Source organism: Macaca thibetana, chromosome 13 (assembly GCF_024542745.1).
Source record: "Macaca thibetana thibetana isolate TM-01 chromosome 13, ASM2454274v1, whole genome shotgun sequence".
Taxonomy (NCBI): domain Eukaryota; kingdom Metazoa; phylum Chordata; class Mammalia; order Primates; family Cercopithecidae; genus Macaca; species Macaca thibetana.
Window position 1 is genome coordinate 11,794,850 of NC_065590.1, and position 13,857 is coordinate 11,808,706.

Sequence of the window (13,857 nt, forward strand, 5' to 3'; positions counted from 1 at the left end):
ATAAATGAATAAATTTAAAAAAGAAAAGAGAAGTTGAAGTTGAACTGTGTCAGTGGAATTCACACGACTGAGAGCAGTTTCACAGAAAGCTTCCTTCTGGTATTTATCTCAGGGTATTTCTTTTTCAGCATATGCTAAAGACTTTTCCCAAATGGCCTTTCTCAAGTTCCAAAGACACAGTGATTTCAAACTGCTCAATCCAAAGAATGATTTAGCTATATGAGATGAATGCACACATCACAAAGCAGTTGCTCAGAAAGCTTCTCTCCAGTTTTCAATGGAAGATATTTTCTTGCTCATCACAGGTTTCTGGGCGACACTTAATATCCCTTCACAGATACCTCAAAAACAGAGTTTCCAAACTGGGCAATGTAGAGTAAGATCAAACTCTGGGAAATGAATGCATATATCAGACAGCAGCTTCTTGGAACGCTTCTTTCTGGGTTTTATTTCAGAATAGTTCAATTTTCACCATAGTCTTCAACGCACTCCGAAATATCACTTTTTCGGTTTTACAGGAGCCATGTTCAAATACTGCCTTATGAAAAAATAGGTATAACTACCTGAGTGGAATGCACACAGCACAAAGCAGTTCCTCAGAAAGCTTCTCTGCAGTAATTATCTGAAGATATTTCCATTTTCACCAGAGTCCTGAATGTGCTCCTCAATGTCCCTTCATGGATACGTCCATGACAGAGATTCCAAGCTGTGTAATGTAAAAAAAGCTTTATCTATGTAAGATGAATAAACATAGCAAAAAGCAGATTCTCAGAAGGCTCCTTTTCAGTTTTTATCTGAGCATATTTCCTTTTTCACCACAGTCCTGAATATCCTCCCAAGTGTCCCTTTGTGGATCCGTCCATGACAGAGTTTCCAAGAGGCGTAATGTAAAGAAAACTTTATCTATGTGAGATGAATACACATATCACAGAGCAGTTTCATAGAAAGCTTCTTTCCAGTTTTTGTCTGAGGCTATTTCCCTTTTCACCATAGGCATCAACATGCTCCTGAATATCACTTGGTAAGTTTTTCTGCAAAAGTGTTTACCCAATGCTGTATGAGAACAGAGGTATAACACTTTGAGTGGAATGTACGTGTCACAAAGCAGTTCCTTGGAAAGCTTATCTCCAGTTTCAGTCTGAATATATTTCCTTTTTCAATGTAAGCCTCACAGCGCTCCCGAATATCCCTTCACATGCTAAACATAAACAGGGTTAGAAAACTGCCCAATGAGAAGAGAGGCTTAACTAAATGAGAGGAATTAAGACGACACAGAGCAGTTTCACAGAATGTTTCCTTCTGGATTTTGCCTGATGATATTTCTTTCTCCATATTCTAAAGAACATTTCCAAATGTCCTTCCTCAGATTCCACAAAAACAGTGATTTCAAACTGCTCAATCCAAAGAATGGTTTAACTTTATGAGATGAATCCACGCATCACAAAGCAGTTTCTCAGAAAGTTTCTCTCCAGTTTTCAACGGAAGGCATTTCGTTACTCGCCACAGGCACCCGGTCTCCACTTAACATCCATTCACAGAATCCTCAGAGACAGATTTTTCAAATTTGGAAATGTAGATTAAGCTTTAACTCTCTGAAATGAATGCACACGTCAGAGAAAAGTTTCTTGGAAAGCTTCTTTCTGGGTTTTATTTCAGGATATTTTGCTTTTCATCATAGTCTTCCATGTGCTCTGAAATATTTCTTTCTCGGTTTTACAGGAACAGAGTTCAAACACTGCCTTATGAGACAAGATGTATAATTCCCTGAGTTGAATGCACACATCACAAAGCAGTTTCTCAGAATGCTTCTCTCCAGTTTTTATCTGAAAATATTTCCATTTTCGAAATAATCCTGAATGTCCTCCCTAGTGTCCCTTCACGCATGCAACCACGACAGAGTTTCCAAGATGCGTAATGTTAAGAAAGCTTTATCTATGTGAGATGAATAAACCTAGCAAAAACCAGAATCACAGAAAGCTTCTTTCCACTTTTTATGTGAAGATATTTCCATTTTCACCATAGTCCTGAATGTCCTCCCAAATGTCCCTTCGTGGATCCGTCCATGACAGAGATTCCAAGTGGCATAATGTAAAGAAAACTTTATCTATGTGAAATGAATACACATATCACAAAACAGTTTCATAGAAAGCATCTTTCCAGTTTTTGTCTGAAGCTATTTCCCTTTTCACCATAGGCATCAACATGCTCCTGAATATCACTTACTAAGGTTTTCTCCAAAAGTGTTTCCCAATGCTGTATGAGAAGAGAGGTATAACACTTTGAGTGTAATGCACACGTCACAAAGCAGTCACAAAGCTTTCCTCAGAAACCTTCTCTCCAGTTTCAGTCTGAACATATTTCCTTTTTCAACGTAAGTCTCAAACTGCTCCCAAATATCCTTTCGCACGCTAAACATAAACAGGGTTAGAAAACTGCTCAATGAAAAGAGAGGCTTAACTAGGTGAGCGGAATTAAGATGACACTGAGCAGTTTCACAGTAAGCTTCCTTCTGGATTTTACCTGAGGATATTTCTTTCTCCATATTCTAAGAAACATTCCCAAATGTCCGTCTCCAGATTCCAAGAAAACAGTGATTTCAAACTGCTCTATCCAAAGAATCGTTTAACTCTATAAGATGAATACACACGTCACAAAGCAGTTGCTCAGAAAGCTTCTCTCCAGTTTTTATTTGAATATATTTCCTTTTTCACCATTGGCCTGAATGTGCTCACGAATGTCTCTTGTGAATCCGTCCATGTCGGCATTTCAAAACTGCGTAATAGAAGGAAAGTTTTATCTATGTGAGATGAATAAACATATCTATCACAAAGCAGTTTCACAGAAAGCTTCTTTCCAGTTTTTGTCTGAAGATATTTCGTTTTTCACCATCACTGTCCAATACTCCCGAATGTCCCGTGGTAGCTTTTTCTCCAAAAGGCATTCCCCTATTATCTATGAGAAGAAAAGTGTAACTCTGTGAGTGGAATGCACAGTTCACAAAACAGCTCTTTGGAAATCTTCTCTCCAGTTTCTATCTGAAGATATTTCCATTTTCACCATAAGCCTCAAAGTGCTCCCGAGTATCCCATAGCTGACTAAACTAAAAAAGTGTTAGAATACTGCTCAATGAAAACAGAAGCTTATCTGTGCAAGTGGAATTCACACGACACAAAGCAGTTTCATAGAAAGTTTCTTTCTGGTTTTTATCAGAGGGTATTTGTTTTTCAGAATATTCTTTAGAGCGTTCTCAAATGTCCTTTCTCAGGTTCCACACAAAGAATGATTTCAAACTGCTCAATCCAAAGAATGATTTAACTCTATGAGATGAATACACACATCACAAAGCAGTGGCTCTGAAAGCTTCTCTTCAGTTTTCAGTGAAAGACATTTCCTTGTTCGCCACAGGCCTCCAGTTGCCACTTAATATCTGTTGCAGAATCCTCAAAAACAGACTTTTCAAACTGGGAAATGGAGAGTAATCTTTAACCCTCTGAATGAATGCACATGTCAGAGAGCAGTTTCTTGAAATGCTTCTTTCTGGGTTTCATTTTAGAATAATTCACTTTTTGTCATAGTCTTCCATGTGCTCCGAAATACTACATTTTCGTTTTGACAGGAACAGTGTTCAAACACTGCCTTAGGAGAAAAGTGGTAGACATCCCTGAGTGGAATGCACACATCACAAAGCAGTTTCCAAGAAAGCTTCTATCCAGTTTATTTCTGCATATATCTCCTTTTTCTCCCTAGACCTGAAAGTGCTCCTGAATGTCCCTTCGCGGTTCCATCCATGACAAAATTTCCAAACTGCGTAATATAAGGAAAGATTCATCTGTGTGAGATGAATAAACATACCTATCAGAAAACATTATCACAGAAATCTTCTTTCCAGCTTTTGTCTGAAGATATTTCCGCTTCCACCATTGCCATCCATATACTCCCGAATATCCTTTGGTAGCTTTCTCTCCAAAAGGGATTCCCAAATCCTCTATGAGAAGAAAGGTATAATTCTGTGAGTGGAATGCACACATCACAAAGCAGCTCCTCGGAAAGCTTCTCTCCAGTTTCTATCTGAAGATATTTTCTTTTTCACCTTAAGCCTCAAAGCGCTCCCGAATATCCCCTTGCAGACTAAAGAAAAACAGTGTTAGAATACAGCTCAATGAAAACAGAAGCTTAACTGTGCTAGTGGAATTCATATGACACAGAGCAGTTTCACAGAAAGCTTCCTTTTTGTTTCTATCTGAGGTTATTACTTTTTCTGGATATTCTAAAGATCATTCCCAAATATCCTTTCTCAGATTCCACAGGAAGTGTGATTTCAAACTGCTCAATCCAAAGAATGATTTAACTCTATGAGATGAATACAAACATCACCAAAGAGTTGCTCAGGAACTTCTCTCCAATTTTCAAAGGAAGACATTTCTTTGCTCACCACAACTTCCTGTTGCCACTAAATATCCCTTCCCAGAATCCTCAAAGATAGACTTTTCAAACTGGGATATGTAAAGTAAGCTTTAACTCTGTGAAATGAATGGACATGTCAGAGAGTAGTTTGTTGGAACACTTCTTTCTGGGTTTTATTGGACGACATTTCACTTTTTGCCATAGTCTTCAACATGCTCCGAACATCACTTTTTTACTTTTACAGAAACAGTGTTCATACAGTGCCGTATGAGAAGAAAGGTATAAATCTCTGAGTGGCATGTACACATCACCAAGCAGTTTCTCAGAAAGCTTCTCTCCAGTTTTTTTTCTGATGATATTTCCTTTTTCACCACAGTCCTGAAAGTGTTTCCAAATATCCCTTCGAGGATCAGTCCATGACAGAGTTCCCAAGCTGCATAATGTAATGAAAGCTTTATCTATGTGAGAAGAATACACATTTCACAGAGCAGTTTCACAGAAAGCTTCTTTCCAGTTTTAGTCTGAGGCTATTTTCCTTTTCACCATGTTCTCCAATATGCCTCAGAATATCCCTTGGTACCTTTTCCTCCAAAAGGGCTTCCCCGATGCTGTATGAGAAGAGAGGTATAACACTGTGAGTGAATGCATATGTCACGAAGCAGTTTCTCTTAAAGCTTCTCTCCAGTTTCTATCTGAACATATTTCCTTTTTCACCTAGAGTCTCGAGTGCTTCTGAATATCCCTTCGAACACTAAACATAAATAGTGTTAGAAAACTGGTCAATGGAAAGAGAACCTTAATTGAGTGAGAGGAATTCACATGATACATAGCAGTTTCACAGAAATCTTCCTTCTGGTTTTTATCTGAAGCTATTTCTTTCTCCATATTCTAAGGAGTGTTCCCAAATGTCCTAACTCAGATTCCATAGAAACAGTGATTTCAAACTGCTCAATCCAAAGAATGATTTAACTCTATGAGATGAATACACACGTCACAAAGCAGTTGCTCAGAAAGCTTCTCTTCAGTTTTCAACGTAAGACATTTCCTTCCTCACCACAGGCCTCCGGGAGCCTCTTAATATCCATTCGCAGATTCCTCAAAGACAGAGTTTCTAAACTGGGCAAAGTAGAGTCTGTTTTAACGCTGTGAAAGGAATGCACATATAAGAGAATAGTTTCTTGGAACGCTTCTTTCTGCGTTTTATTTGAGGAGAGTTCTCTTTTGGCCATAGTCTTCAATGCGCTCTGTAATATCACTTTTTCAGTTTCACAGGAACAGTGTTCAAACACTGCCTTTGAGAAAAGAGGTATAACTCCCTGAGTGGAATGCACACATCACAAAACAGTTTCTCAGAAAGCTTCTCTCCAGTTTTTATCTGAAGATATTTCCTTTTGCACCATTGGCCTGAATGTGCTCCTGAGTGTCCCTTCACGAATCCGTCCATGTTGGCGTTTCAAAACTGTGAAATAGAAGGAAAGTTTCATCTACGTGAGATGAATAAACATATCTATCACAAAGCAGTTGCACAGAAAGATTCTTTCCAGTTTTTGTCTGAGGATATTTCCTTTTTCACCATCACCGTCCATATACTCCCGAATGTCGCCTGTTAGCTTTTTCTCCAAACGGGATTCCCCAATCCTCTATGAGAAGAAAAGTATAACTCTGTGATTGGATTGCACACGTCACAAAGCAGCTCCTCGGAATTGTTCTCTCCAGTATCTTTCTGAAGATATTTCCGTTTTCACCATAAACCTCAATGTGCTCCCAAGTTTCCATTAGCTGACTAAACCAAAATAGTGTTAGAATACTGCTAAATGAAAGCAGAAGCTTAACTGTGAGAGTGGGCTTCCCGTGACCTAGAGTAGTTTCACAGAAAGTTTCCTTCTGGTTGTTATCAGAGGGTATTTTTTATTTCAGTATATTCTTAAGAATGATCCCATATATCCCATCTCAGGTTCCACAGAAACAGTGAATTCAAACTACTCAATACAAAGAATGATTTAACTCCATGAGATTAATAAAAACATCACAAAGCAGATGCTCCGAAAGCTTCTGTCCAGTTTTCATCTTAAGATGTTACCTTTCTCACCACAAGCCTCCAGGCGACACTGAATATCTCTTCGCAGATCCCTGAAAGTCCGAGTTTCCAAACTGGGCAACGTAGTGTAAGCTTTAACTCCCTGAAGTAATTGAACACATGGGAGAACAATTTCTTGGAACGCTTCTTTCTGGATTTTATTTCAGGACATTTCACTTTTCACCATAGTATTCAAAGCGCTGCAAAATATCACTTTTTCAGGTTTACAGTAACAGTTCTCAAACCTGCCTTATGAGAAAAGAGGTATAACTCCCTGAGTGGAATGCATACATCACAAAGCACTTTCTCAGAAATCTTCTCTCTAGTTTTTATCTAGAGATATCTTATATTTCCCTAAAGGCCTGAATGTGCTCCTGAAATTCCCTTCGTGAATACATCCATGATGCAGTTTCAAAACTGGGTAATAGAAAGAAAGTTTTATCTATGTGAGATGAATAGACATATCAATCCCAAAGCAGTTTCACAGAAATCTTCTTTCCAGTTTTTGTTTGAGTACATTTCCTTCTTCACCATAGCCGTCGGTATACTCCTGAATGTCCCATGATATCTTTCTCTCCACAAGGGATTCCCCAATCCTCTATGAGAAGAAAAGTATAACTCTGTGAGTGGAATGCACAGGTCACAAAGCAGATCCCCGGAAATCTTCTCTCCAGTATCTATCTGAAGATATTTCCGTTTTCACCATAAACCTCAAAGCGCTCCCACGTATCCCTTAGCTGACTAACCTCAAACAGTGTTAGAATACTGCTCAATGAAAACAGAAGCTTAACTGTGTGAGTGGACTTCATGTGACCTAGAGCAGTTTCACAGAAAGTTTCCTTCTTGTTTTTATCGAAGGGTATGTCTTTTTCACCATATTTTTTAGTGTTCCAAAATGTCCTTTCTCAGATTCCACAGAAACAGTGATTACAAACTGCTCAATTGAAAGAATGATTTAACTCTATGAGGTGAATACACACATCACAAAGCAGTTTCTCTGAAAGCTTCTCTCCAATTTTCATTGGAAGACGTTTCCTTTCTCACCTCAAGCTTCGGGGCGACACTTAATATCTATTCACAGGTTTTTCAGAAAAAGAGTTTCCAAACTGGGCAAGTAGTGTGAGTTTTACTTCTCTGAGATGAATGTACACTTAAGAGCACAGTTTTTTGGAACTTTTCTTCCTGGCTTTTATTTCCTGATATTTCACTTTTTGCCATATTCTTCATTGTGCTGCAAAATATCCCTTTTTCAGTTTTACAGGAACAGTGTTTAAACACTGCCTTATGAGAAAATAGGTAGAACTTCCTGAGTGGAATACGCACATCACAAAGTTGTGTCTCAGAAAGCTACTCTCCTGTTTTTATCTGAAGATATTTCCTACTTCCCCACAGGCCCGAATGTGCTCTAAAATGTCCCCTTGAAACTCCGTCCATGACGCAGTTTCAAAACTGCATAATAGAAAGAAGGTTTTATCTATGTGAGATGAATAGACATATCTATCACAAAACAGTTTCACAGAAAGCTTCTTTCCAGTTTTTGTGTAAGGATATTTCCTTTTTCACCATAGCCCTCCATTTACTACCGAATATCCCCTGGAAGATTTTTCTCCAAACGGGATTCCCCCATCGTCTATGAGAAGAAAAGTATAACTCTATGAGTGGAATACACACGTCACAAAGCAGCTCCTTTGAAATCGTCTCTCTAGTATCTATCTGAAGTTATTTCTGTTTTCTCCATAAGCCTCAAAGCGCTCCTGAGAATCCTGTAGCTGACTAACCTAAAAGAGTGTTTGAATACTGCTCAATGAAAACAGAAGCTTAGCTGTGCGAATGGGCTTCATGTGACCTAGAGCAGTTTCATAGAAAGTTTCCTTCAGGTTTTTGTAGGAAGGTATTTGTTTTTCAGCATATTTTGAAGAGCGTTCCCAAATGTCCTTTCTCAGGTTCCACAGAAACTGTGATTACAAACTGCTCAGTCCAAAGAATGATTAAACTCTATGAGATGAATACACACATCGCAAAATACTCGCTCCTAAAGCTTTTCTCCAGTTTTCATCGGAAGACGTTTTCTTTCTCACCACAAGCCTCTGGGCGCCACATAATATCCCTTTACAGATTCCTTAAAGACAGAGTTTCCAAACCGGGCAATGTAGTGTAAGCTTTAACTCTTCGAAATGAATGCACACGTCAGAGAGCAGTTTCTAGGAAGGCTTCTTTCTGAGTTTTATTTCAGGTTATTTCACTTTTCTCCCTAGTCCTCAAAGCGCTGCCAAATGTCACTTTTTCATTTTTACAGGAACAGTGTTCAAACACTGCCTTACGAGAAAAGAAGTATAAGTCCTTTAATGGAATGCACACATCACAAAGCAGTTTCTCAGAAAGCTTCTCTCCACTTTTTTTCTGAGATATTTCCTATTTCACCACAGGCCTGTATGTGCTCCCGAAATTCCCTTCGTGAATCCATCAATGATGCAGTTTCAAAACTGTGTAACAGAAAGAAAGTTTTATCTATGTGAGATGAATAGACATATCTATCACAAAGTAGTTTCACAGAAAACTTCTTTCCAATTTTTTTCTGAGGATATTTCCTTTTTCACCATAGCCATCCATATACTCCTGAATGTCACCCGGTAGCTTTTTGTCCCAACGGGATTCCCCAATCCTCCTTGAGAAGAAAAGTATAACTCTGTAAATGGAATGCACACGTCACAAAACAGCTTCTCGAAAAGCTTCTCTCCAGTATATATCTGAAGTTATTTCCGTTTACATGGAAGCCTCAAAGCACTCCCAAATATCCCTTCACTGACTAACCTAAAACAGTGTTACAATACTGCTCAATGAATACCGAAGCTTAATTATGCGAGTGGAAATCCTGAGACATAGAGCAGTTTCACAGAACGTTTCCTTCTGGTTGTTATCGGAGGGTATATCTTTTTCAGCGTATCCTTAAGAGTGTTCCCAAATGTCCTTTCTCAGGTTCCACAGAAACAGTGATTTCAAACTGCTCTATTCAAGGAATGATTTAACTCTTTGAGATGAATACATACATCACAATGTAGTTGCTCCAAAAGCTTCTCTCCAGTTTTCTTTGGAAGACATTTCCTTTCTCACCACAAAAATGTGTGCGCCATTTAATATCTCTTCATGCATTCTAAAAAGACAGAGTTTCCAAAGGGGGCAACGTAGTCTAAGCTTTAACTCTCTGAAATGTATGCAGACGTCAGAGAGCAGTTTCTCAGAATGCTTATTTCTGAGTTTTATTTTGGGATATTTCACTTTTTGCCAAAGTCTTCAATGTGCTGCAAAATATCACTTTTTCACTTTTACAGGAACAGTGGTCAAACACTGCCTTATGAGAAAAGAGGTATAACTCCCTGAGTGGAATTCACATATCAAAAGTAGTTTCTCGGAAAGCTTCTCTACAGTTTTTATCTGAAGATATCTCCTATTTCCCCAAAGGCCTGAATGTCCTCCCGAATGTCCCTTCACGGATCCTTCCATGACTGAAATTCCAAACTGTGTAATAGAAGGAAAGTTTTATCTACTGAGATGAATACACGTATCTATTACAAAGCAGTTTCACAGAAAGCTTGTTTCCATTTTTTGTCTGAGGATATTAACTTTTTCAGCATAGCCATCCATATACTCCCGAATGTCCCTGGTAGCTTTTTCTCCAAACGGGATTCCGCAATCCTCTATGAGAAGAAAAATATAACTCTGTAAGTGGAATGCATACATCACAAAGCAGCTTCTCGGAAATCTCTCCAGTTTCTATCTGAAGATATTTTCATTTTCACCATAAGCCTCAACGGTCTCCCGAGTATTCCTTAGCTGACTAAGCTAAAACAGTGCTAGAATGCATCTCAATGAGTACAGAAGCTTAAGTGTGTGAGTGGAATTCGTGTACACAGAGTAATTTCCCAGCAAGTTTCCTTCTGGTTTTTATCAGGGAGTATTCCTTTTTCAGCACATTCTTAAGAGTGTTCACAAATGTCCTTTCTCAGGTTCCACAGAAAGAGTGATTTCAAACTGCGCATTCCAAAGAACGATTTAACTCTATGAGATGAATACACACATCACAAAGCAGTTGCTCAGAAAGCTTCTCTCCAGTTTTCAACGGAAAGCATTTCCTTGCTCCCAAAGGCCCCCGGTCGCCACTTAATATCCCTTTGCAGAATCCTCAAAGACAGACTTTCCAAACAGGTAAATGTAGAGTAAGCTTTAACTCTGTGAAAAGAATGGACATATCAGAGAGCAGTTTCTTGGTATGCTTCTTTCTGGGTTTTATTTGAGGATATATCACTTTTAGCCATAGTCTTCAATGCACTCCAAAATATCACTTTTTTGTGTTACAGGAACATTGTTCAAACACTGCCTTATGAGAAAAGAGACTCCAGACTCTTTGAGTGGAATACATATATCACAAAGCAGTTTCTCAGAAAGCTTTTCTCCAGTTTTTTTCTGAATATATTTCCTTTTTTGCAATAGGCCTGAATGTGCTTTCAAATATCCCATTGCGAATCCATCCATGAGGGAGTTTCCAACTGAGTAATATAAACAAAGTTTTATCTATGAGATGAATAAACAGAGCAAAAAGCAGATTCACAGAAAGCTTCTTTCTAATTTTTATCTGAAGATATCTCCTTTTTTACCATAGTCCTGAATGTGCTCCCGAATATCCCTTCATGGATCCATCCATGACAAGGTTTCCCAGCTGCGAAATGTAGAGAAAGATTTATCTATGTGAGATGAATACACATATCTAAGAACAGTTTCACAGAAAGGTTTTCCTAGATGCTGTATGACAAGAGAGGTATAACACTGTGAGTGGAATGCACACGTCACAAAGCAGCACTTCGGAAAGGTTCTCTCCAGTTTCTATCAGAACATAATTCCTTTTTCACTGTAAGCCTCAAAGTGTTCCAGAATATCCCTATGCACGCTAAACATAAACAGTGTTAGGAAACTGCTCAATGAAAAGTGAAGCTTAACTGAGTGAGTGAAATTCACACGACACAGAGCAGTTTCACAGGAAGCTTGCTTCTGGTTTTTATCTGAAGGTATTTCTTTTTCAGCATATTCTAAAGAGTGTTCCCACTTTCCCTTTCTCAGGTTCCACAGAAACAGTGATTTCAAACTGCTCAATTGAAAAAATGATTTAACTCTATGAGATAAATACACACATCACAAAGCAGTTACTCAGAAAGCTTCCCTCCAGTTTTCAAGGGAAGACATTTCCTTGCTCACCACAGGCCTCCGGGTGCCACTTAATATCCCTTCCCAGATTCCTCAAAGATGCAGTTTCCAAATTGGGCAATGTAGAGTAAGTTTTAACTTTGTGATATGAAAACACATATCAGAAAGCAGTTTCTTGGAAGGCTTCTTTCTGAGTTTTATTTAAGGATATTTCACTTTTTACCATAGTCCTCAATGAGCTCCGAAATATCACTTTTTTGGTTTTACAGGAACAGTGTCCAAACACTGCCTTATGAGAAAAGAGGTATAACTCCCTGAATTGAATGCACACATCACAAAGCAGTTTCTCAGAAAGCTTCTCTCCGGTTTTTGTCAGAAGATATTTTGACTTTCCCCATAGTCCTGAATGTGTTCCCGAATGTGCCTTTGTCGATTCATCCATGACAGTGTTTCCAAGCTGCATGAGGTAAAGAAAGCTTTATCTATGTGAGATGAATAAACATTGCAAAAAGCTGATTCACAGAAGTCTTCTTTCCAGTTTTTACTTTAGATATTTCTTCTTTCACCATAGTCCTTAATGTGCTCCTGAATGTCCCTTCACGGATCCGTCCATGACAGAGTTTCCAAGCAGCGTAATGTAAAGAAAGCTTTATCTATGTGAGGTGAATACACATAGCACAGAACAGTTTCACAGAAACCTTCTGTCCAGTTTTTTTCTGAGGCTGTTTCTTCTTTCTCCATATGCATCAATATGCTACCAAGTATCCCTTGGTACCTTTTTCTACAAAAGAGTTTCCCCGATGCTGTATGAGAAGAGAAGTACAAACCGTGAGTGGAATGCACACGTCACAAAGCAGTTCCTCGGAAAACTTCTCTCCAGTTTCCGTCTGAACATATTTCCTTTTTCAACGTAAGCCTCAAAGTGCTCCTGAATGTCCCTTCAAACGCTAAACATAAACAGGGTCAGAAAACTGCTAAATGAAAAGAGAGGTGAAACTGAGTGAGAGGAATTAAAAAGACACAGAGCAGTTTCACAGAAAGCTTCCTTCTGGATTTACCTGAGGATATTTCTTTCTCCATATTCTAAGGAGTCTTCCCAAATGTCCTTCCTCAGATGGAAAAAAAACAGTGATTTCAAACTGCTCAATCCAAACCAAAGTATAACTCTATGAGACCAATACACACATCACAAAGCAGTTTCTCTGAAAGCTTCTCTCCAGTTTTTATCTGAAGATATATCCTATTTCCCCACAGTCCTGAATCTGCTGCCAAATGTACTGTGTAATAGAAAGAAAGTTCTATCTATTGAGATGAATAGACATATCTATCACAAAGCAGTTTCACAGAAAGCTTCTTTCCAGTTTTTGTCTGAAGATATTAACTTTTTCAGCATAGCCATCCATATACTTCCAAATGTCCCCTGGTAGCTTTTTCTCCAAACGGGATTCCCCAATCTTCTATGAGAAGAAAAGTATAACTCTGTGAGTGGAATGCACACATCACAAAGCAGCTCCTCGGAAATCTTCTCTCCAGTATCTATCTGAAGATATTTCCGTTTTCACCATAAGCCTCAAAGGGCTCCCGAGTATCCCTTAGCTGACTAAGCTAAAACAGTGTTAGAATGCAGCTCAATGAAAACAGAAGCTTAACTGTGTGAGTGGAAATCACGTGACACAGCAATTTCCCAGAACTCTTCCTTCTGGTTTTTATCGGAGGGTATTCCTTTTTCAGCACATTCTTCAGATCATTCCCAAATGTCCTTTCTCGGGTTCCACAGAAAGAGTGATTTCAAACTGCGCATTCCAAAGAATTATGTAATTCTATGAGGTGAATACACACATCACAAAGCAGTTGCTCAGAAAGCTTCTCACCAGTTTTCAACGGAAAGGATTTCCTTGCTCACCACAGGCCCCCGGTCGTCACTTAATATTCCTTTGCAGAATCCTCAAAGACAGACTTTCCAAACAGGTAAATGTAGAGTAAGCTTTAACTCTGTGAAAAGAAAGGACATATCAGAGAGCAGTTTCTTGGAATGCTTCTTTCCGTGTTTTATTCAACGATTTTCACTTTTCACCATAGTCTTCAATATGCTCCCAATATCACTTTTTTAGTTTCACAGGAACAGAGTTCAAACAGTGTCTTATGAGAAAAAAGGTATAACTCCCTGAGTGGAATGCACA